Source organism: Artibeus jamaicensis, unplaced genomic scaffold (genome assembly GCF_021234435.1).
Source record: "Artibeus jamaicensis isolate MK-2021 breed Jamaican fruit bat unplaced genomic scaffold, CSHL_Jam_final contig_685, whole genome shotgun sequence".
In the NCBI taxonomy this organism is placed as follows: Eukaryota; Metazoa; Chordata; class Mammalia; order Chiroptera; family Phyllostomidae; genus Artibeus; species Artibeus jamaicensis.
Window position 1 is genome coordinate 20,301,377 of NW_026521924.1, and position 24,368 is coordinate 20,325,744.

Sequence of the window (24,368 nt, forward strand, 5' to 3'; positions counted from 1 at the left end):
ACTCCCTTGTCACGTTGGGTTAGCGTCACCCTTTTGGATGAGACGCTTCCCAGGGATGCAGCCCCCTTTCTTCGCCAGTATTTCCAGAATGTGCAAGTTTCTAAATGAGACCTGACAGGTGAGGCTCTTCTTCTTCTTCCCTTTTTTTTTAGCTTTGAAAAGAGAAGACAAATCACCCTCTGCTCTCCCTGGAGGCTCAAGTTAGGTTTTAACCCTGTCAGGGCTGTGGGCTTGCTGGGGGATGGAGAGGCGGTGGGGGGAGGGAAGTGACCAATGCTGCATCTTGCACCAGGACAAGTCCTCCATCAGAACTCGCCTTCTCCTCAGGTCACGGCCCTCTCTGGGTTCTGGGGACAGTCTCCAGCCTTATCAGGAAGCCGGTAGGCAGAGCAGACAGAGGGAGGGCTCCCGGGTCCGCAGCTCCCAGCTGCCTGACCTGATGCAAACACCTTCGAGTCTCTGCACCTCAGTTTTCTCACCCAAATAATGGGGATAATGGGAGTACCGACCCCCCAGATGCGAGAATAAAGGGTTTATCACATGGCAGAGCAGTGGGCACGGGGAAAAGCGGCACAAATGTTGGCTCTTTTCAAGACTCCTTGTTTCCAAGGGCTTTGAGGCCTTCGATTCCATTTGCTCTCTCCCCGGAGTCAGCTCTGGGGCGTGGTGAGAGGGGATGGTACTGTTGTCGTGTGCCTACTGTGTGCCAGCTCTGTGTGGACAGGATTTTCCTGGTTTGTTGTCATCCTCACCTGGCCCCACAAGGCCTTACATTGTCATTATCTCAAGTGGTTCTCTGTCCACAGGATGAATGGTTCTGTCACCCAATGTCCAGAGGAGAAGAGAGAGCAGGAGCTTGTAGCAGGTCACTGGGCGACACTTCTGGATGGGCTCTGGGGTCTGTCAAGGCTGCACCCATCAGGCCACCCCCCACTACTGTCCACCCCCCACTACTGGCCACCCCCACTGCCACGCCTTCTTGATTGCTGCAAGTAGCCCTGGGGAAAAGTGCATCTCGCTAGACCTGGAACTCCAAGACACCCGAGGGATTGCCTTGCTGGAGCCCAGGTAGGACACCTTTTGGGATATCCCCAGGGGGAAGAGGTCAGCAAAACTCTGGCCCTTATTAATCCTCCCTCCCAGGTTCACAGGGGGCTGCAAACTCAGTTCAGCCACCTCAAGTGGTTTTTGTGAAAGCCTTTACTAAGTGGGGAAACTGACACGCTTGCATAGAACCAGGCCTGCCAAACTGCAAAACCATGCTTTTTGCAAAATGCCTCTCCTAGAAGGGGCGAGTTGTTTGGGGGGGGGGGGAGGAGGGATATGGGGAGAGCAGAGAGGAGGCTGGCGTCAGTGTCCCAGCAGGGGACGGAGGCCCGGCTAGGGAGGTGCCAGTGCTGTTCCTTGTGCTGATCTGTCCTTCACAACTTAATCCCAAAGTCACACATCCCAGCGACAGCCACGACTTCAGCAGCTGTGTAATCATTGGCTAAGCACTTCCGGTGTGCAGGGACCTGTGTTTTCCATCCATCACCTCCTTCAATCCCCACAACAGTCCCAGGAAGAGCTCTGCCAGCCTTGTGACCTTAGACACCGTCTGTATACGGGTGACTCACACAGTTGCATTTTCAGCCCTGCCTGCTCTCCAAAATTCCAGACTCAGCTTTCCGATTGCCTCCCCCACAATTCTGGGCTCCCCACCCCCACCCATTTCCTCTGACAGTCCCCCCTCTCAGTAGGGGGCAACACTACCATTCCATCCGCTCAGGGTCCAGACCTTGGTGTCAGCCTTGACTCTCTGCCCCCACCACCCCCAAGGTACTGATGACTTGGCCTTAAAAGTATCTCCAGAATCCAACCCTGTCCAACAACTCCTACTGCCACCACTGTGGTACAAGCCACTGTGGTCCAAGCCACTGTTGTCCTTCAGCTGGAGTGGGTCTCCCTGCTTCTTCTCTTGCCTTTCTCCTCCACCTGCCTTCTACAAAGCAGCCAGAGGGACCCCTTTAAAATGTAAGTCAGATCATGCTACTACTCCACTCAAGAACTTGCAATGGCTCCCCATTTCACTCTGATTAAAGCCCAAGTTCTCATTAGGCCCCCAGTAATGCCATGGTTTGACCCTGCTGTGCTTTGACCTCCTCCCTGGCCATCCTTTCCCTGTTCACTCGGACCCCACCACTCTGGCCTCATCGTCGTTCCCTCAGCTTGCCTACCATGCTCCCAGGTTAGAGCTTTTGCACTGGCTGTTCCCTCTGCCTGAGACGCTCTTCCCTGATGAGGGGACCTGGGCATGGAGTGGCTGCCCAAGAAGTGTGCGCTGTGTCTGCAGAAGTGAGTGTAAAGGAAACCCAGTAGTGATGGGTGAAGCTTTGACCACACACGTTAGACGCCGTGGAACCTTGGAGACTGCTAACTCTCTTCTGCGTCTCAATTTCTTCTTCAGCTGAATTAGCTTTTAAGGAGGCTGACAGCATCACTGCAGTCTGATTGGTCACAGCTAGTGGGGAGAGAGAGGTCATGCCCTCAGAGGCCAATTATTTCAGCCTTGCCCTTTTACAGCTAGGGTCACTAAGGCCCAGAAAGGGCTCCCATTGTCTAGAGATCCTTAATGGGCTTGAGCCATGAGGGTGTTTTTTTAGGAGATTACTTAATTTACTGGGTGATTTATTTATTGAACATTTATCGAGCACTTACCATCGGCTGAGTCATGAATTTGACACAGTTCCTACTGTCTAGGAACTCTCAGGCCAGTGGAGGAAACAGACAGGTTTCAAGGTTCAAGGTGCTCACTGTGTACATAGTGATTCCCATAAACGGCCTGGGCCTTAGGAAACCCAGATGGGAGAGAAATTCTATGTAGCAGATCAGGGCAGGCTTCACGGAGGACGTGACACTGAATCTGGGTTTTACACTGTGAAGGTGAGTTAGGTAGGCAGATAGGGCAAAGAGGAGCATTTGATGCCATGGGACCTATCTGTACCTATAAGGGGCAACAGAGGTGAGAAAGAGGGTGGAAAATTTATACGAAGGGGGTGTCCAAGAGTGTGGCTGGAGTTTAGAGGTACTTGCAAGGAATTAAGCCCGGGAATCTTAATAGGGCCCCGACCACAAAGATCCTTGTATGCAAGGCTCCGGTTAGGCCCCAGGGAGCCATGGAAAAGCTTTTAAATGGGGAAGTGACAAGACTAGGAATGAGCGTGGGGAAGATAATGATGTAACCACTAACCGTGACATTTTAGAGCCTGAATTGAGTGATTATCATAATTGCAGGGCCCTATTTTAAAGGTGAGCAAATTGAGGCCAAACATGGAAAACGCGGCTGGTCAGGGGCGGAAGCATTTCGTCCCAGCTGGGCTCTGGAGGTGGACTGAGCCTGAGGCTGGGGTGGGTTTGCAGTTCCTGTGGGGGAGCTTTTCCCATCCTTCTGCGACGTCCCTCTCTCAGTTCCTCCCCTCCAGGCCTGCCCTGGAGTCTCTGAAGAGCACAGTTGATATGGGAGCCCTCTTCTTACACGTTCCTCTTCTGGTTGTGTGACCTTGACCATGTCCCTTCCCCTCCGGAGCCTCAGTTTTCCCATCCAGCTACCAGGTGTAATAGATGAGGTGATGGCTGGTGCTGACTATCGAATTTTCTGGGGCCCTACGAAGGCTCCAAGGAGAATGAAGAACTGCTATTACCAGGCGTCCTGTCCACTGACAGAAGGTGTGTTAGAAGCTGCCTCTCGGGGAGACAGGGAAACCGAGGCTGATGCTCTAGCTCAGTAGTTTTCAATGGTTTCATCTTGAGAAACACATAAGCTAATTACTAAAATTCTGTGGCACACCAAAATATATATTGTTTGGTGATATGACCAAAAGGAAAGATATAATTTTGCTTCATTCACACCGGACAGCTATAGTTGTGTTGGCTGTTGTCATTTTTTTTATTTGACAGTCTGAAGGGAAGGAGCTCAGTGGCCCCGACTAAGTAGTCAGGTATCGCATGTTTTACAAATCCTTGCAGCACACCAGTTGCAAATTTGCTGCTCTACCTCACTAACCTAAGTTGTGACTCTGGGATTGAGTCAATTGAGATTCTCAAGTTTCTCATTCTGGTCTCTATGCTCTTCTCAATGTGACCTAAGACCTCGACAGCTGTGTACGTGAAAGCAGTAAACGCCTTCCACAGAGGCAGTCCTCACAATATGGAGGGACAGCCCTCGAGAAGGACTGAAACCCCAGCCTGGCTGAGCCCAGCTGGTAGCAGTGCTGTCCCACCTGCTTGGCAGCCAAGGCAGCAATGGCCCCAGGGCCTGACGGGTGTACAGGGTGGAGCTGAGTTATCAGTCTAGCTCTTAGAGATTCTTGAGCATGACCTCACCCTGGCACAGCCTATGCAGGCACTTGACACTGGCACTTGGAAAAGGTCACATGGCTTTGGCACTTGGCCGGTTTCTCTGGAAGACGCACCATGGTGTTAGAGTCAGGACTACCTTGGACCTTTAATTCCACCCTCAGGCTCCCTGAGTGTGACCCAGAAATCCCTCAGGTGGCGAATGGAGGTGCACCCACGTAGTCACCGGGCATGACTTGGGGCACGCACAGCTTTAGCCCTGTGTCAGGATGTGTGGGTGACAAAGAAACACAGCAGGCATGTTTTCTTCCCGTGGCTTTAACAGAACACCTGTAGGGATTTTCCCCTAACTGATTTTAAGGCATGTTAGAAATTTGTAAAATAGAGGAACCAAAAGTGGAAAGTAAAACTCACTCCGAATATTACTACCAGAGAGAACAACAGTTAATATTCAGCTGTATTTCTTCCAGTGTTGCTGTATCATATTTAAATTATGTGTCTATATAAATGGTTTTTTATTGAATATATTGGGGTAACATTGGTTAATAAAATTATATAGGTTTAAGGTGTCCAATTCTATAACACATTATCTGCATATTGTACTGTGCGTTTACCACCCTGAGTCTCCTTCTATCACCATTTATCCCCCCTTTACCTTCTTCCTCCCCCACCCCCACTTTCCCTCTGGTTGTAAAAGGTTGTAATTTCTAAAAATGAAATCATGTCCAATCATCCAGCAAATGTTTATTGAGCACCCACTCTGCCAGCCAGTGGGGTACACAGGTGGACAAGACAGAGGTCACTCCTGCTCTCGTGAAAGGCCTGTGAGCACTATTTTGTCACCTGCCTTTTCCCAGTGTGTTCTAACATTTTTCAAGTCACAATATGTAATTATACAGCACACATTTATTTGTTATCTAGAATTTCGCCACATAGGTGAGGCCTAATTTATCAAACACCTCCTGCTGTACAATTATCTTGTTACCCATCTTTTCACTATTGCAAACAGTGATCAACCTTGCAGCTGTGGGTTGTGGTGGGTTGGCTCATTCAACATTCATTTCAATCTCTTCCTATGTATCTTTCTGTACTGCAAGGGCTGGAAGGGGGAAGATGGTATTTCCAAGATTCCCTTGCAGCTAGGGTTTAGAAAAAACCCTAGGGTTTAGGTCATACCCATTAACTGCACATGTGTGAGATGCACAGCTTTGGTTATTTCCTGATGGTTATAAAGTCACTGAGATTTCCGCAGCCATGGTCTCAGTGTTCAATCACCAACTCATGGGTGTCCAGAGATGATCAGGGTATATGTGTGTTAGGGAGGGAGGTAATCAGCAGCATCTGATCCTTAAATTAAAGCTAAAATGACAAATTCTTGAACACAACGGTTCCCAAGCTTTTGGGTTGTGGCAGAGGCAATAGCTCCCATGGGTGGGCAATGTAGCATTGATGTTCTGAGTCATTCCTGGAGACCCAGCCCACTTTCTAGGTTTTCAATAATTTTGCAAGAACCTAACTTCCTGTATTAAATTTCTTTTTGTTTAAAGTAGTAAATACAGTAAATTTCTAACCATGAGATCAAGGATTTATTCTTTGTTTATTTAAATAGTTGTACTGAGATGTAATTAATGTACCATAAAATTCATGCATTTCAAGTGCACAATTTAATGGTTTTTAATATATTCAGCATTGTGGATCCATCACCACAATATAAAATTAGAACTTTTAAAAAAGATTTACTTATCTTTTAAGGGAAAGGGAAGGAGAGAGGGAGAGAAATATCAATGTATGGTTGCCTCTTGTGCATCCCCTGCTGGGAACTGGCCTGCAACCCAGGCATGTTCCCTGACTGGGAATTGAACTGTGATAGTTTGGTTCGAAGGCCCAAGCTCAATCCACTGAGCTACACCAGCCAGGGCAAAATTAGGACATTTTTTTACCCCAGAGAGAAACTCCACACCCATGAGCAGTCACTGCCCACCCTCCTCCTTCATCCTCAGCAACCATTACTCTATTTTCTGTCTCGGTGGGTTGGCCCATTCAGGACATCTCATGTAAATAGAATCATACAATATGTTGTTTTTTGTGACTGTCTTCCCTCCCTTGCCATGATACTTTCAAGGTTTGTCCATGTTGTAGCATGTATCAGAATTTTGTTCCTTTTTATTGTCAGATAAAATTCCATTATATGGATACACCACATTTTATTCATCCATTCTTCAGTTAATGGACATGTGGGTTGTTGTTACTTTTTAGCTATTGAGAATAATGCAGCTCTGAACTTTTTGTGTACATGTTTGTGTGTGAATGTACGTTTTAATTTCTCTTGGGTATATACCTGGAGCTGAAGTTGTTGGATTCTATGGTAACTCTATGTTAACTTAAAAAAAATATTTATTTATTTTTAGAGTAGAGTGAGAAAACCATCAACGTGTGGTTGTCTCTCATGCACTCCATGTTGAGGAACTGGCCTGCATCCCAGGCATGTGCCCTGACTGGGAATTGAACCAGAGAATTTTTGGTTCACGGGCTGGCACTCAACCCACTAAACCAGACCAGCCAGGGCTATATTAACTTCTTGAGATACTGCCAAAGTTGTACTATTTTATATTTGCATTAGCAGTGTATAAATTTCTATTTTCTCCACATCCTCTATAACTTTTAATATTGTCTCTTTTTTTTATTATGGTCCTATTATGGGTGTCAAGCAGTATTGTGCTATGGATTTGATTTACAATTACCTAATGAATAACGATGCTAAACATCTTTTCATGTGTGAATTAGCCACTTGGATATCTTCTTTGGAGAAATATCTCTTCAGATCCTTAGCCCATTTTTAAATTGAATTGTCTTTTCATTACTTATATGAGTTGTAAACATTCATGATGTATTTTGGACACAAATCCCTTATAAGATACGTGATTTACAAATATTTTATCCCACTCTGTGGGTTGTCTTTTCAATTTTTTAAATTATTGTTCAGTGACAGTTGTCCCCACTTCTCCCCATTATTGTCCCCCACCCTACCCATTTCCACCCTCCACATCCAATCCCACCCACTCTGTTTTCTTTGTCCATGGGTCCTTTATTCCTTTCACTTTCTTGATGGCACAAAAGTTTTAATTGTGCTGAAGTCCCGTTTATTTTTTTTCCTGTGCCGCTATGGTTTTGGTGTTATATCTAAGAAGGTTTAGCTTCACCCAAGGCTGCAAAGCTTTACTCCTCTGTTTCCTTCTAAGAGTCTTCCGTTCTGTCTGTGATCCCTTTGAGCTGGTTTTTGTGGATGCTGTGCATGTGCATATTCAGTTGTCACTGCATCACTTGTTGAAAGACTTCTTTCCTCCACTGAATGGTCTTGGCATCCTTGTTGAAAATCGATTGACCATAAATTCTCAATTCTATTCCCTTAATTTATATGTCTCAGGAATACAATATACATTGTCTTGATTACTATAGCTTTGCAATTAGCTTTGAAATCAGAAAGTGTGAATCCTCCAATTGCAATTCCATCTAGATTTTATGGTCATCTTGTCAATTTCTGCAGAAAAAAACAATCCAGCTGGAATTTTAATAGATATTGCATCAAATCTTTGGATTAATTTGGAGAGTATTGTCAACTTAATAATATTAAGTCTTCTGAACCATAAGCACAGAATGTCTGTCCATTTATTTAGATCTTTCACTTCTTTCAATAATGTTTTATAGTTTTCAGTAGATTCTTAGTATTGATTTTACCTAGAATTAGTTTTCCTAATACTTTTCTATGTGGTTCCCTAGGATTTTCTATGTATAAGAATATGTCACCTATACATAGAGAAAGTTTTACTTCTTTCAAATTTAAATACTTTTATTTCGTTTTCTTAACTAATTGCTCTGGTTGAAACTCCAGTACAATGTTGAACAGAAGTGGCAAGAGTAGACTGCATTGTCTTGTTCCTGATCTTAGGAAAAAGCATCTAGTTTTTTGCAAGTGTGGTGTTAGCTGTGGTTTTTCCCTATGGCATATCCTTCGTCAGGTTGATGGCTCAGCCATTTTTTAACTCTTTTGCTTTGCGGCATGAATCATGCCTTTCTGACATGCCAGTGATTATACTTTGGGAGCTCTCTCGGCAACACCTGCCAGTGACAACCTGGGTCACTATGAAGATGTAGCCTCCAGAAACAAACAAAACTCTCCAGGTTGCTGGGGTCCAGCCTCGGCAGGGTTCAGAGTCCCTGAAGGATGGATGGTGCAGGTGACAAATGATGAGTCAGACGCCCAAATGGATGCTGGAAAACAGCCAGACTCTGTTGGTCTGACTGAACTCATAGAGTTTGATTTAGGCTTTATTTTTATAGAGATTGTTACATAACATTAAAGGAACAGGTGCATGGCATGATCAGTTAAGCAGAAAAAAACAATACAGAGGTAACTAGGAAAAGTACAAGAATTTCCATAGTTTCAGTTATGTTAAACAAAAGTTGTTTTGACCAGGAGAGCCACGAATCAGACAATTTAAAATAGCTCTATGTACAGAGTTTACATGTCTTATTGTTTATGTCTTATTGTTACATGTCTTAAAGTTCTTAGAATTTGGCTTGGGGCAAAAGGGTATGCTAGACAGAGCAGAGGTTATAGAAAATTCATTATAAGGCCTTTGTGATGTCTAACTTAGCTATCTATCTTTCTGTGTAAAATGTTTCTTTATGTAATATGGACTCTGGCTCCTTGGTAATTGTTTCTGCACGCTTAGTTTGTAGTAGCTAACCAGCTTCTCCTGTTTCTTTGCCTGTCTACTTCTAATTAATACATATTCCTGTCCAAGGTAGAGGAGGGGCTGTTACTCCATCAACTTGTAGATACTCAGGGGCTACTTCCTTAGGGGGCAATTTGTTCTCTGGCCAAGAAATTATTTGGTACAACTTCATTGGAATTCTGCGGATCATTGGGCCTGAAATGCAGGTGGCTAAAAATCCCACCACCTATTAATCACAAAGACAAACATGCAGGGGAGAGATAGACAGGAAATCCAGCCACAGTTGCCTCTGCTGTGCAGATGCATCTCATCTGTCCCAACTGTGTAAAGGGACCGCTGCTGGCCAGCTCCCTACATCTCCCCCTTTTTTATTTTTTAAGTGCAAGGTTTCTACTTCTAATTGTATTCCTCTGATTCCTCTTGCAAGGAGTCAAAAGGCAACTGGAGAAAGACAGGTTCCAATTAGCATAATTCTAATGATAAATGCCAAATTAATTATGAAGGACAAAGTTTGTCGAAAATTGACAAAGTTTTTAAGTTTATTTAAAAAATCAGCTGCTACTTGAGATACAGGTAGAAGAGTATTATTAGAATTACTAATGTTTTTAATTTCTTGATATAAAGTTTTAAAATTTAAACCTATACCATTACTATTCCAAATACCTTGCAGATAATTTTGAACCTTATTCTAAGTAACTATAGAGGCATTATGTTCAAGAGTAGTAACACAAATCCACTGATATTCGCATGGCATCTTAATGTAAGTCTTACCTTAAGTGAAAGTAATTGGTTCCCTATATGGATTACTGTTTCTTCTAGAGCATTAACTTTTGCCTCTAATTTTTTGTCTATATTTTCTTGAGCTGCCAAGGCAAAAGTGATATTCTTTGCCAGTTGATCTACATGCTGGGCTGTATGGACCTCTTGTATTAAAGCAGTGGTAGAGGCTGCTGCTATTCTAATGATGGCTATAAGAGCAGTGATACCAATTATTAAAGTCCCCAGAAACCTTTTCCGACGTGAAAGTGCATTACTCATTTCCTGAATAGCTTGCAGACCTGGCCTGTCGTATCAAGGTACGTCTAGTTCCATAGGAATCATGATGTATGGTGGCTGCTGGACAAGTATAACTACTTCTGTCTGGCTTCTTCGAGAAATGCAGTTAGTTAACATGCAGTCTTTGCAAGAGACAGAGTAGATAAGAGTTTCCTTACCTTCTATAGTAATGTCTAGACCACTTTTGGGTCCTTTGATTGAAAGGGCACATGGGGCCTATACTCAAGCCTGAATAAAATGAATTTCTGGGGCAGCGGTAGTTTTATTGGGGCATCTTATGTGCACAGCATCCGTAGCAGCAACTAGTTGCCATAATTTAGATTGAATATGCTGTTTATTGTCAACTGTCCTGGTCAAGATACCATCAGCCCATCTCGCTGAATACCATTGTGCTATAGAAGAGTCTGGAGGAACTGCTCCAGAGACATAACCAGGAGAAAATATGTCGAAGGGGATCACATGAGTAACAGGTCTGGTTACAATTCAGTCTTTGAGAGAATGAGCACAGACTTCAGGAAGTTACTTCAAGGATATGCAGCAAGGGCTTGTGTCTGAACTCAGGGTGAGAGAGTTTTAGGAAGAACGAGTTACAAAGCGTTATTAGAATTAGCAAATAATCAGTGGTTCCAAGGACCCACATTCTCAGATTAAGTCCATCAAAACAATGTTTTGGGGTTCAGCTAGTCAAAATTGTCACAGAAGGTCTGAAAAACTTCTTGCTTGGTTAGGCATTGAATGTCCTGCAGCTGTTGATGTAGGTCTAGCTGTGATTTACTAATTTGCCCCTTTAAGTTGGTAGAAAAAGTCCCTCTTAGGTGATGTTGAATTGCTCCAGGGCTGCTAGCTGGAATTCCACTTCAGGGGGATGATATACAGCTTGGAGAAGTCTGGATTGAGAGAGTCGAGTGGGTGGAGGTGGGTCATGGCCAGGGAAGCCTTTTCTGTGATATGGCTTCACCCTCATCGGCTGCAGTTCCAAAGGTCATTCTGGGAAGCAAACACAAGCATACCCTCTTCTCCAAGTTAAAAGTTCCACAGAGCCCTGCCAAGTGCCATCTCTTAGTATATTTTTATATAAAATTTGATGGTAAGGTGGCTTTGACTCTTTTGTCTGAAAATGTTTTACAATTGGAGTACAGAGCAATATATCAATATGTAGAAAATTATAGGCAAACATGGCCACAAAATTAAATTTGGGGGGGATAACTCATGACTCATCCTTTTTTGTTTTTAAGAAGATTTTTAAGTCTGATGAGCCCATTCTACAATTGTCTGACCAGTTGGATTGTAAAGTATTCATGTTTTATGTTGAATATTTTAATGCTGAAGAAAAATCTGAGTAGAATGGGCAAGGTATCCAGGGCCATTATCAGTTTTAATTTGCTGAGGCCATTCTCAAGCCAATGGGCTTGTATATTTTTTGCAGATTCTCCTGTTAAAGCAGATGCATGTAAAGTGCCAGAAGAAGTATCAATAGAAATATGAATGTATATGAATTTTTTAAGGAGAGCATAATGAGTGACATCTGTTTGCCAATTTATTTGAGAACTTAGTCCTTGAGGATTAACTCCTGTAAAATGAGGACATTTTTTAATAATTTGAAAAATGGTTATATGCCAAAGGCCTTATGTGACTTGATTGACTAATCTTTTTTTCTTTGGGAATAGAATAGCCAGTACTTTGTTTTCTGGGGAGAAGGGCTAGTTCACCCAGGGAGATAGTGCACCCATATCTCAGTTTTATAATAAAGGTCACAGTTCTGGCATAAACAAGGAAGATTTTTAGTATTTCTTTAATATGTCACACTTCTTATGTCACTTCTATCATACTTTAGATTGACAAACTTATGAACATATTTATAATTTTTGGAAATAGTTTTTTTTTCTATTGGCAAAGACCTTTACTGTTTTGTTAATTCTTATTGATTACTGCAAGGGTGGAGTTGCTAAGCTCTACACGCCTTGTTCTTAGGACTAAAGCAGCCTCTGGGTCTCTAGAAGGAGGATTCAGAGTGGTTAAAAGACACATTTTCTCATTATCTTCCTGTGCTTTTTATTGTCTGAGGGAAGTGAGATCTTTTTTCCTTCTTTAAACAATCGATTTAAATTCTTTCTGAGTAGAATCTTTATGATGTGATAATATTAGAGATCTTATTCTATTTATTGAAACATTTTGAGACTGAGATGTTATTTTTAAAATAGAAACAAAAATAAAATTTAAGCAAACCAATATTTCCAAATTAAATCCTCTAAAGGAGGGAGTGAGAGACTAGTCTTTATCTTATACTACCTGGTGCTGTTTCAATTTCTGCCTAACTTTTCTTAAATAACTAAGTCTAAAGATTCCTTATCAGGGAGATATTTAGCAACTTTAAAAAAACTTAAATTAGCATAAAACATTGTTCTTGTTCTTTAGAGAGCCCATACCTGTTGTTAAAAGGTTTTCTTTTTACTTTCAATTTCTGTTTCAGATTCCGAGGCCCGTTCTAAACTTTAATCAGCTATTGGGAAGTATAATGTGGTGGGTCAAGAATGTACTGTTGGTGAGAATCATCAGATAGGGCTGCCTGGTATCCAGGGTACCCTAACCCCACTTATGAGTTTCAGGTTTTTCCCACACACTTAAGACTGCAAGGGGGGCTCAAAGCGCCAGGTGACCAACCTTTATATTGTGCCCCCTGATTGAGCTGAGAGTTAAATTACTGTGATTGGAATTCTCTGTGAAGTCCCTGCATGTCTCAGGGATTGATCCCAGGCACCTCCGTAAGGCCCCTACTCACATAGGAACACTTGAGATCTCAAGGCAGAGGGAGGTATGCCTCTCATCTTCAGTGAGACAGACATAAATAACCCTGTAACTAACTCTGAATTCTCAAAGCAATCTTTGGGGTCTGGTTGAAACCGAAACACTCATTTATTATCTGTTTTTCTGTTCACAGGAAGGCAGAAGGAAAAGGCAGAATCAAAAGGGCTGCAAAAAGCAGCTTTTAAAGAAAGAACGCACAGAGGTGCTTGTAAAAAAAACTAATTGAAAGGAAAATTCATTGCTCGCTCTCTAAAGCCTACCTCTCCTTGCATGGCCTGTCATGGTGGCTTTTATTTATTATGAAAGGAAACGCTTTCATGTCGTGGGTCTAAAGCGTCTCTTACGAGATTCCAGAGAGAAAGTGTCAACAGGGATATCCTCAGGTCTGTGGTCAGAACAGTATTGCTGAATACTATCACCAACCTTGAGCCAGGTATCTATATTAACTGTGCCCTCTTCTGGAAACCAAGGACAACATTCTTGCACAAAATGTAGGAACCTACTTATTTGATGAGTAGTAACTCTTATACTTTTCTTATTGAGCGTATGTTGAATGATTTCAATAAAGAGTCCTCTTTCTTTAGACTCAATATGGACCATAGCTTCTCAGTATAGTTCTGATTATCTTCCCACCACACTCAACCTCACTTGCTCAAGGGGGCTCCCGAAACCCTATGGTGGGGTCCTGGCCGTCCCAAGAACGAGAACAAGAATGAGGGGGCTTAAGCACCTTCAGGTCCCTGTTCGGGTGCCACTTGCTGGGGTCCAGCCTTGGCAGGGTTCAGGGTCCCTGAAGGATGGACGGTGCAGGAGACAAATGAAGAGTCAGACACTGGATTGGATGCCAGAGAACAGCCAGTCTCTGTGGGTCTGATCGAACTCTCAGAATTTGATTTAGGCTTTATTTTTATAGAGATTGTTACATAACATTAAAGGAACAGGTGCATGGCATGATCAGTTAAGCAGAAAAAACCAATACAGAGGTAACCAGAAAAAGTACAAGAATTTCCCTAGTTTCAGTTATGTTAGACAAAAGTTGTTTTGACCAAGAGAGCCATTAATCAGACAATCTGAACTAGCTCTATGTACAGAGTTTGCATGTCTTATTGTTTATTAAAGTTCTTAGAATTTGGCTTGGGGCAAAAGGGTACGCTAGACAGAGCAGAGGTTATAGAAAATTCATTATGAGGCCTTTGTGATGTCTAACTTAGCTATCTTTCTGTGTAAAATGTTTCTTTATGTAATATGGACTCTGGCTCCTTGGTAATTGTTTCTACGTGCTTAGTTTGTAGTAGCTAACCAGCTTCTCCTGTTTCTTTGCCTGTCTACTTCTAATTAATACATATTCCTGTCTAAGGCAGAGGAGGGGCTGTTACTCCATCAACTTGTAGATATTCAGGGGCTACTTCCTTAGGGGGCAGTTTGTTCTCTGGCCAAGAAATTATTTGGTACAACTTCATTGGAATTCTGCGGATCATTGGGCCTGAAATGCAGGTGTCTAAAAATCCCACCACCTATTAATCACAAAGACAAACATGCAGGGGAGAAATAGACAGGAAATCCAGCCACAGTTGCCTCTGCTGTGCAGACGCATCTCATTCATCCCAACTATGTCAAGGGACGGATGTTGGTCGGCTCCGGACACCAGGTGATGACTGATCAGCACACACACACACACACACACACACACAGAATCACCTCCCTTAATGTAGTTACAATATTCCTATTTCTGTAACGTAATACAGGCCTGGTTTTATGGAAAAATGTCTCTTCAGATCCTTAGCCCAGTTTTAAATTGAGTTGTCTTTATTATTTATATGAGTTGTGTTTATTGTGTATTCTGGACACACATCCCTTATAAGTGTGATTTGCAAATATTGCATATCTCAATGTGGGTTCCTAAATTAGTGGTTTTAACCTCATCAGTCCAAGGACACCCCTCCCCTACCTGCCAACAACTTATTACTGCTGTGTGTCAACTTGCCTGGGTCAAACATAGCTGGATGTTTTTTAGATAGGATTAATGCTTAAATTCTCATCAAAGAGTCTGAAAAAAGCAGATTACTCCCCATAATATGGGTGGGTTGTTAATCAGTTGTAGGTCTTAACAGACAGCCGACCTCTCCTGAGGGAGAATCCTACCAGCAGCCTCCCTTCAGACTCAAACTGCTCCATCTGCTCTCCTGTGAGACCACACCATGTGGTCTCCGGGCCTCCAGCCTGCTGGTCTACCCTGCAGGCTTAGGGCTCGCCAGCCTCCACAGCTGCATGAGCCAATTCTTTAGCCCTCTCCCTATGCATAGATAGATCACAGATATTTCTGTCTGTGAGTATGTATGTATATTCTATCAGCTCTGTTTCTCTGAAGATCTCTAATACAAGTATAGATGCAGAAAGTCGCATGTAAGTACACAGCTGGATGAATCTGCCCAAACTGAATGCGACCTGTCAGGAACAGGACACGACCATTGCCTCGGAAGCATTCCCTCTGCTTCCGTCCTATCATCACCCCCCCCCGCCCCACAGAGGTAACCGCTATCCTGACAGCCAACAGCATAGATTGGTCGTGCTGGTTTTAGAACCTTATGGAAAAGGCATCAGGTCCTGGCTGGGTAGCTCAGCTGGTGAGAGTGTTGTCCCAATACACCAAGGTTGTGTTTCGATTCCCGGTCAGGGCACATATAAGAATCAACCAATGAATGCAGAAATAAGTGGAACAACAAATCTATGTCCCCCTCTCTTCCTTCCTCTCTCGCTATAAAATCAATGAATAAAAATTTTAAAAATGGCATTATTTAGAATGTACTCTTCTGTGTCTGGTTTCTTTCACTCAATGGCACCCTCAGGTGAGATTCCTCTGCATTGGTGCATGTGGCCGTGCGTGGCTTGTTCTTCTTGCTGCGGGGTGTCCCGCTGCGTGGCTCACCTCCGTCTGTGGACCGATGCAGCCGTGACAGGTGTCCCGTTGCTCCCAGTGAGGGACTACACGAATGGCTGCTGTCAGCGTCCTCTCACGAGTCTTTCCATGAGCGTGGGAGGCATCCTAGTGGGGCAGGCAGCCCAACACGTGATCGCCAAAGCCCCCTTTTCCGTAGCAAATGTTTTATGCTTCCTTTGATTTTAATTCTCTGAAATGAAATTCGTGGGTCATAACCTACCCACACATGTCAGTCACTCTGTGGCCCAGTCTGTGATATAAAGGGGGTATAACAGGAAGTAATTTATATTAAAATCCTGTGCATTTCACTATACACTTGGGCACAACTACTCAAGAAGACATCATAAGCATTGTCTACCCATAATGAATAAGTTGGAATTCCAGAGACGTAAGCAGATCAGACGCTATTATACAAAAGAAGTGCAGGGAAATGACAGGGAGAAGATGCAGGTGGAAATTAAAATAAAAACCTCTGTTAGGGCAGGACATCACAGGCCTGACTTATTAGTATGTGATAAGAGAGAGAGACAGCCTTACCTGAAGCAGGGAGAACACAAGACACACAGCAGCAGCATGTCAAGGGCAGGGAGTAAGGAAGGGGAGCCCCTGGGTATAACAATAAATCCCATTTTGCGACACTGGACAGGGTCATGGTGTGGTCACACAGGAGACACATCTTCCCCAGAATCCCACTTCTCTACAGAGGGGTGCCTGTCACATTCAGGATTTCAAAACAACAAAGCCCTTTGCAACTTCCTCCCTCATTGCACAGAAGTGACGAGCAAATGAATCACAAAAGGAAGCTTCCCATTCAAGCTATTAAGGAAGCACGTGGTATGCCCTGACTTGTATGGCTCAGTGGACCATGCATCATTCTGCACACCAAGGGGTTCACTGGTTCAGTTCCCAGTCAGGACACATGCCTGGGTTGCAGGCCAGGTCTCCAGCTGGGGGTGTGTGATGGGGGCCAATCAGTGTTTCTCTCCCACGTCACATCGATGTTTCCTTTCCTCTTGTTCTCCTTCCCTTGCCCCTCTCTAAACATAAATAAATAAAAATAAATTTAAAAATAATAAAAAGGGAACCCCATGGTGCATCTATGGGGAAAGTCTCAGAGTAAAATTGAAAAGCCACAAGCAACCTCCAGATAAATTCATTTAACGTGCCATTTTCCTGATGTAGATTCAAAGCGATCTTCCTTACAGAAATTCAATGAGATTTCTTACATCTCTAACTTCCTAACATTTGTCTCTAAGCCTGTCTAGTGGAGTTACATATCTCCTCTCTTCATATATGTAGCTGGTTTCACTGTGTTTCAGTAACTGCATTCATGCCCCAGAAACTTTTCCATCTGAATATGTAGTCGGTGAGGGTTTAGTACATTTCTAGACGGGCTGGGCAGAAAGTAACTCATTCAATAACTGAGTTACTGTCCTTACTGTGTCTATGCTTCACATCAATAACAACCTTCTCCTAAGTTGCTAAGTTTTGCATGTAATTCTTATAAAAAGAACTTTGAATTTTGTGGTGCGCTAAAGCCCAACCTACTCATATTTGTTGTGAGTTTTCGTCTGGTGGATGCTTGAAACTTGTGAGAATTTCAGGGCAATTTGCAACCGTGTGAGACTGTTCTGTGCAATGTGAGACACCGAGCATTCTTGTTCCCTAAATGTCACAAGAGCCCCTCAGGTTGTAGTGACAGCCAAAGATGATCCCATGAATTTGTAAAACGCCCCATAGCGAACCCCTGAGTGAAATCTGCTTCGTCTCTCCCCTGGCCTCCTCATCCGAAACTCCGTCGGTGGCGTTCAGGTTCCTGCGCAAAGGCTGCCATTCACTCCACGGATTTCATTTTCTTATATTCGGTTCATTGGCCCTGCTTCTCGAGGCCTTTGGATATCCTGGTTCGGATAGCCAATGTCTTCTTGCCCCTCCTGGCCACACTGTAAAAGGCCACCTTCCCACCTTCAAGTGACGCACAGACTTGTGGAACAGGATGGGGCTGGGGACAGAATCCTGACATTCCACACTAGACAGGATGCCCGTAGTGAGCTGATCCATATCTGGCACCTTCCGATGTCTGGTTGTTTTGGACATTGTGGGAGGCGGCTCACATTTCATCTACTCGTTAGGAGAGTGCTTACGTGTTAGGCCCCCACAGGAGCGGAGCAAGTGCTACTTCGACAGGGAAGTGACTTGCATAAGGACATTGGGCAGATGAGAGTAAGAGCCAGTGGACAGCAGGCTGCCCTGGGGCTGACCCAGGCCAGCCAGGCCCCAGGAGATTTAAATTCCTCTGGTGGCTACTCAGAAGCCCAGAGTGGACTTTGCACTGCTCTGATGTGGCCTAAAAAGGGGTGGAACCCAGGGGCCAGCCCCAGCCAAGCGCGCAGTGTCCACAAGCTTATTTCAGCATCTGGCTTGTCTCTGGAGAATGGGTGGGGAGCCCGTGCTCTGTGAGGAGGGTGGGGTGCATGGTCCCACTGGGTTGCAGACACCAGCAGCTGTTTGCTCAGCCTGTGCTCCAGCCCCGTGCTCCAACCCCGAGAACACACTCCCCACACTCCCCACACTCCCGCCCTCCGCTTCCCTGTCTGTGCGGTGGCCGTCATCCCTCCTCCCTCGCTCACCTCTCAGAGGCGTTGTAAGGAGCCAACAGGGGGAACCAGACTGTCCAGGCCTTCTAGAACATTCCAAAGACATTGCCTTTTACTCTAAGATGGGACTCCACTGAAGCAGTCCGAGCTGAGGAGACAAACCTCCTCCCTTAGGTTTTCGCAGGGTCCTAAGAGAGGAGGTCCTGTGTAGGGACTAAGTGAGACTAGTGGGGGCGCAACGCTGACGCTGACGGGTGAGGAAGGGGGGCACTGCGATAACCCAGCAGGAAGTGATGGAGGGGGAGGGGCAGGGCTGCGAAAGGGTCAGATCCTGGATGTGACTTGAAGGGAGCGCCAGCTGGGTTTGCTAATGGATTGAAAGTGAATGTGAGAGAGGGAGCGAGGCAGCCAAGATGATTGCCAGGGTTTTGGCCTACGGAAGGAGGGACTTGTCATGTTCTGGGGTGGGGTGGCTGCGGGAACAGCTGGTTTGATGAGCAAGAGCAGAAGTTTAGTTCAGGACCTATGAAGCCTGAGTTGCCCCAAACGTCCAAGTGGCAAGGTCAGCTTGAAGAGCATTAAAATCCTGTTGCTTCTCTCTGAGGAGCACATGACTTCCACAGAAGGCCCTTGATATTCCGAAGTAGCTTTGTCAAAAATCAGTGTCTGCCTCCAAGGTGCCCACCCCTCCACCACTCCCTCATCTCTCAGTTGCCTCCCCTTGTGCCTCAGTTTCGGCCACACCACACAGTAGGTGCTTTCTCCCGAGATGCTCTGGGCAGACCTGGAAACCTCAAGGTGAGTTCCGAGTGTTCAAGGCAGCCCAGATTTAAAATCCTGTCGTCCCTCGGCTGTAAAGCTCCACTAACTGAGTGGAGGAAACTTCCTCTGTGCATGTGATATGGTAACAAACAGTTTATTTTATTTAAGCGGATTTCTTATGCTTACACAAGGGCTCTGGAACCCATCCGTGTCACGGAAAGGTGAGGAATTATTACCGAGCCTGTGAAATGGGCACGAGGCCATTGCCTGGGCCGAGGGCAAGAGCCGGTCAGTGACGTTCGGAGCTTTGTCTTCCACTGGCTCCGAGCTTGACAGGCTCCTGGGCCGGTGTTCTGGGGTCCAGCCCCAACCACGATGGTGCTGGGAGCAGCCCCTCAGCAGATGGCCCTGGCTCACGGCCTCCAAGAAATCAAGGGCCTAGAAACAGACAGTGGCTTTCCCGGGTCTCACAGCAACGCGGGCCTGAGCCGGGCTGGGGCCCAGGCTCTGCAGACCCTGGTCCCAAGCGTCGCCTTCACCCCCTGTCCAGCCCCAGCCGTGTGCTCACATTCCCAGGGGCTCTTAACATAGAGCAATCTGTCCTCCCAGTCAGAGCAACGACCCTCCCACCTGCCCCACATCCTGCCCTGCCCCGGGCCTCCCCCTCCCCTCCTGCTTCCCTCCCTGGACACTCTCCCCATCTGTCCTGCGCCCACGTGTTTGGCTTACTCAGGCCCCCAAGAAGTGGACTCCCAGAGAACGATCTCGACTTCTGGTCTGCCACGTGCTGTTATGAGCAAATAGTCACTTATCCACTCCTCTTAGCAACCCCAAGAGGCAGGCACTATTACGAGTCCCATTTTACAGATGAGTAAACTAAGGCCTGAGAAAGTTAAAAAGCAGAACTAGGGTTCAAAAAAGTGGCCATCAGGCCCTTCCCACCATGCTTTGCTGTCCAGAAATCTCACTCTAATCAATTCCCGTGGCCACTGCTATAGGCAGCCCCTGGGCCCTAACGACTGCTAGAAGGGCCAGGCCCGCGGAGTGGCCGGCAGGGGAACGGTGGCCCTGCTTTCTAAAGCACAAAAGGCCAAAGCAAGGCCAGGCCTGTGTCAGAACCGGAGACTGGAGCCATGCCGGAGTCATCCCCTGGCACCTTCCACCCCAGGCTGAGGCCAGGCTGTGCCCTGGGCTGGGCTGAGCCCTGCGGGCCAAGGAGGGGCCGCCCCCAGGGAAAGCCAGGCCCTGCCAAACAAGCCTCCTCCCTCTGCCAGCTCAGCCTGCCCAGCCCTGCTGGGCCCTTGGTGGCAAAGCCACCCTCCCCTGGCCCCTGCTGGGCTTGTCAGGACATTCAGCCCCAAGAGTGTGAGGCCCCTAGCTCCTCCCCCCAGCTCCAGCTTTCTCTTCTAAAAAACACCCCTGTTTTCTCCTGACATATTTTGGCCTTTTATTTTTCCCAGGGGCAAGAGATAGAGAGAGGAGCCCCAGAATGCCCACGAGGACCTCAAATTGTTCACTTAACAAAATAGGGTAACTGAAGCAGCAAGCAGCGAAGTGACTTACCCAAGGTCGATTAGCTGGTAAAGGGACAGGCCTCAGACTCCGACTCAGCTCCGTCTGGCTCCAAGTACAGCAGCTGTCCCCAGCACTGCAGGGCCTCACAGAGAAGGGGGGTGGGCAGGTACAGCGTGTGCTGGGGACCCCCAAAGGCGGGTGTCAGCACCCTCCCTTGGCCCCTGGCAGATGTTCCTGTGACGTCAGGGCCCACGTACTCCTCGTAATGAGAAGGTGAGGATAGGGCTCAAATCATTTCTCTAGAAAAGGAAAAAATACTACAAATGAAACAAAACCCAGAACCAGACAAACTACAATGTACAGTTGCACCCATTCCCTCCCCCAGCCCTGACATGTGAGCCACAAACTTAGGTGGGAAACCTCATCCATTCATCCATCTTGTCATTTGTTCACTGGGTATTTATAGGGCCACCTACTCTGTGCTAAGCCCTGTGCTGGGTGTTTGGGATTCAGTCATGAGCACACCAGCCCCCGTCCTTCTGGAGACAGACAAGTTGAGAGGCAAATACAAAAATGTACAAATGTGGCCAGGTCTGGTCTGTGCTGGGGAAAAACTAGGAGATGTAGGTGCCCAGAGAAGGCACAACTTCAACCTGAAGAGGAGCATGGTCTTGGAAGGCTTCCCAGAGGAGGTGTGATGTCAGAGCTGTGCTTTCAAGGACGAGTCGTCTAGGAGTTAGCCAGGCAGGCAAATGAGAGCATCGGGTGCAAAGGCCTAGCAGAGCAGGCAAGACAGGACAGCTTCTTTAAGGAAATGCCAGGAGGCCAGTCTTCCCAAGGCAAGGATCAGGGACCGATGAAGCATGGGCCAGCCCACGAGATCCTCTGGGGCCACCCAAGCCCTGGTGCTCATGTTTCTGAGCTCCCTAGTACCTGCTCTGACCCAGACAAGGGTCAGGAAGATGATAGGGGTGTTGGGGACTGGGCCAAGGACACTCAGCAGGGATGGGAAGGCTGAAGATCAGGCAATTTCTTTGGGACTTTCTAGAACAGACCCCTGAGCTCCTGGCACAGCTCGTATTTTCAATCCGAGGCTTCAATCTGTTGAATCCTCAACAGTGGAATCTAGGACTCTTCTAGTTATAACATGCTGGTGACAGTGACGGACACTTAGCCCTCACTGAGACCCACCATGAGTCTGGATCAGACCTTCACAAGTACCATTTCTAGTTCCTGTCACCCCCTGTTGCAGAGGTGGCCAGGGCGGTCACTGAGATTGCTGAGGGCGACTCAGTGGGTCGGAAGCAGAGGTGGTGTTACACCCGTATCTGTCCGACTCCAGCTTCAGCCCGAGGTGAAAGGGGTCCTAAGTGAAATGACTGTCTTCTGCGGGGCCTCCAAGCCAGCCCTGAGACAGGGTTTGTACAAAAGTGGTTTATGAGGGGGCGTCTCCAGGACATACCAGAGGCCCAGTGGGGAAGTGAGACAGGGCGGGGCAGGGGGCAAGCAAGGGCCTGCCAGCCAGGTAAGTCTCCTGCCAGGCAGAAGGTACAGAGACCAGGATCTCTATTACCCTGTACCCAGCAGACCTTGGGGGGGGTGGCAGTGTACCCCTCAGGAGTGGGCATCAGTTCCCAGGCACTTTCAGCTCCCCCTGGGCATAGGCAAACGGGCTTCTGACAGGCTGAGCAGCGTGCGACAGAGAGGCAGGTGCAGGCTGCTGGAAATGGGTGGATCTCAGGACGGTATTCTGAGCTGGTGCGCAGGAAACGAGAAACAGACCTGCGGGCCTGGGCAGAGCACAGCCTGAAAGCGTCTGCTTACAGGCGTGAGCAAGCTGAGTGACTGTCCCAGTCCCCCCAGCCAGTGTCTGTGGTGGCCTTGTCATCCGCATGATTCCGTCACCACATACTGCTCACATTCATTCAACCAAGACCTGGCCATGTGCCCACCACATGCTAGACTCTCGGAATAGGGCGGTGAACAGAGCAGTGTTGTGTAGTCCCTGTCTCCATGTAGCTAAGAGGCAGGAGGCTGGCTGGGGATACAGATGCCAGATGCCAGGTCATCACTATGAATAGACAGGGGCTCTGGGCCATGGCCAGATAGCTCAGTTCATTAGAGCATCATCCCAATATGCCAAGGTTGCAAGTTCGACCCCCCAGTCAGGACACATAAAACAATCAACCAATGAATGCATAAATGGGTAGAACAACAAATCAATGTTTCTCTCTCCCCTCCTGTAAAATCAGCAAATTAAAAGTGAGAGATGAACTCTGAAGGAAAAAAGTATGATTTTCTGAGAACAGAGGAACTTGACCTAAACCAGGAGCATCGGGGACAGCTTCCCCCAGGAAGTGACATCTGAGTGGGTCAGGGGCAGGGACGGGCACAGTGCAGAGAGCAGGAATGGCCTCTGGTGCTTCCCCGACTAGGCATCTCCCAGCCCAGGAGCTCCTGGGTGAGGCGGGTCCTGATCAGGGCCCATGGACAAGCCTTGGGCTCAGCCTCAGTTTGCCCATCTGTACAATGGTGCAGAACAGGTTTGGACTTCCAGCTCTGGTGCTTGACTCAAAACATTCACTGAGAAGTGGGAACAACAGCCATCTTGGGACTCTCAGTGACCTCTGTCCTTGTGACCCAGGCCTTCCTCCTTCCCTGTACAGTGTCGGCCTGACGCTGAGGGCCCCCACTTACCACGCCTGTGTTGCAAAACAACCTGCCAGGCACCCTCGGCCCAGACAGCCCTCTGCCTGTCCAGGAACTGTCAGCCCCTGGGGAAGCTGAGCTGGGCCTTTCCAGAAACAGCTTCATTTCTGGAGAAAGCCTGGCCCCGCTTTGGCAGCAAACCTGGCTCATGGATTCAGAGCTGACGGTACCTTGGTGTAAGTCTTGAGCAGCCTGTGACCTTATGATAGGGGACTCAAAAGTTGGAAAATTTTAGTTTAAGGTAAAAAGTTATGTCTAGCAAGTAATGCATATGTTAAAGCTTTTGTTTCAGAAACTACAGAAAAGGCCCATCCTGGCGCCTGGGAAAATAGCCGACCTCCTGGGGAATTGCTAAAGATCACCGCCTGGGGACAAGTGGAGGCATCCGGGCCTTTGTGTTCCAGGGAGAGGCAGAGACCACCTGCCCCTGGGAACAGCTGCCTGCCCAGGACAGGAATGTTGCAGTTTTTTTCACCTAATCCTTCTTGAACTTCAAAACCTCTCTCACCACCTCTTGTTTATTCTGTGCTATGAAAACCTTGGCCTGGAAAGAAAAGGAAGGTGATATGTTAGGGTATGAACCTGCCATCTTCTCAGATCGCTGGCCATCTGAATAAAGTGCCCATGAAGATTCCATTGCTGTCATTGCTTATTGGGTTTGGTAGTGACAAGCAGCCTGAATGCCAGTGTCTTTTCCGGTTTTATTTATGGCCTTGGATCCTTCTATGAGACAAAATTCATTAAGTCGACATTGACTGATGACCTACCATGTGCCCGGCACTGTTCTAGGCACTAGGAGAGACGGCAGTAAAAAAAAAAGCCCCCCCCCATATCCTACCCTTGTGGAGCCAGATTTCAAATAGACAAACGTCCTACAATGTCAGGTGGTAAAAAGTGTTTCTTGCAGAAAAATGA

At 46.5% G+C, this 24,368-nt stretch overlaps 1 long non-coding RNA gene across 2 annotated transcripts; it reads left to right on the top strand.

Moving 5' to 3' along the window:
* On the top strand, positions 1 to 24,087 carry LOC119063350 (uncharacterized). 2 transcript variants are annotated; one of them, XR_005085140.2, is made up of 3 exons: positions 1 to 118; positions 807 to 1,068; positions 23,734 to 24,087. It is a non-coding gene; the product is annotated as an uncharacterized LOC119063350 (long non-coding RNA). The 2 variants fall into 2 exon arrangements; XR_005085139.2 differs by having other exon boundaries at positions 23,746 to 24,087.
* The last annotated feature ends 281 nt before the right edge of the window (positions 24,088 to 24,368 follow it).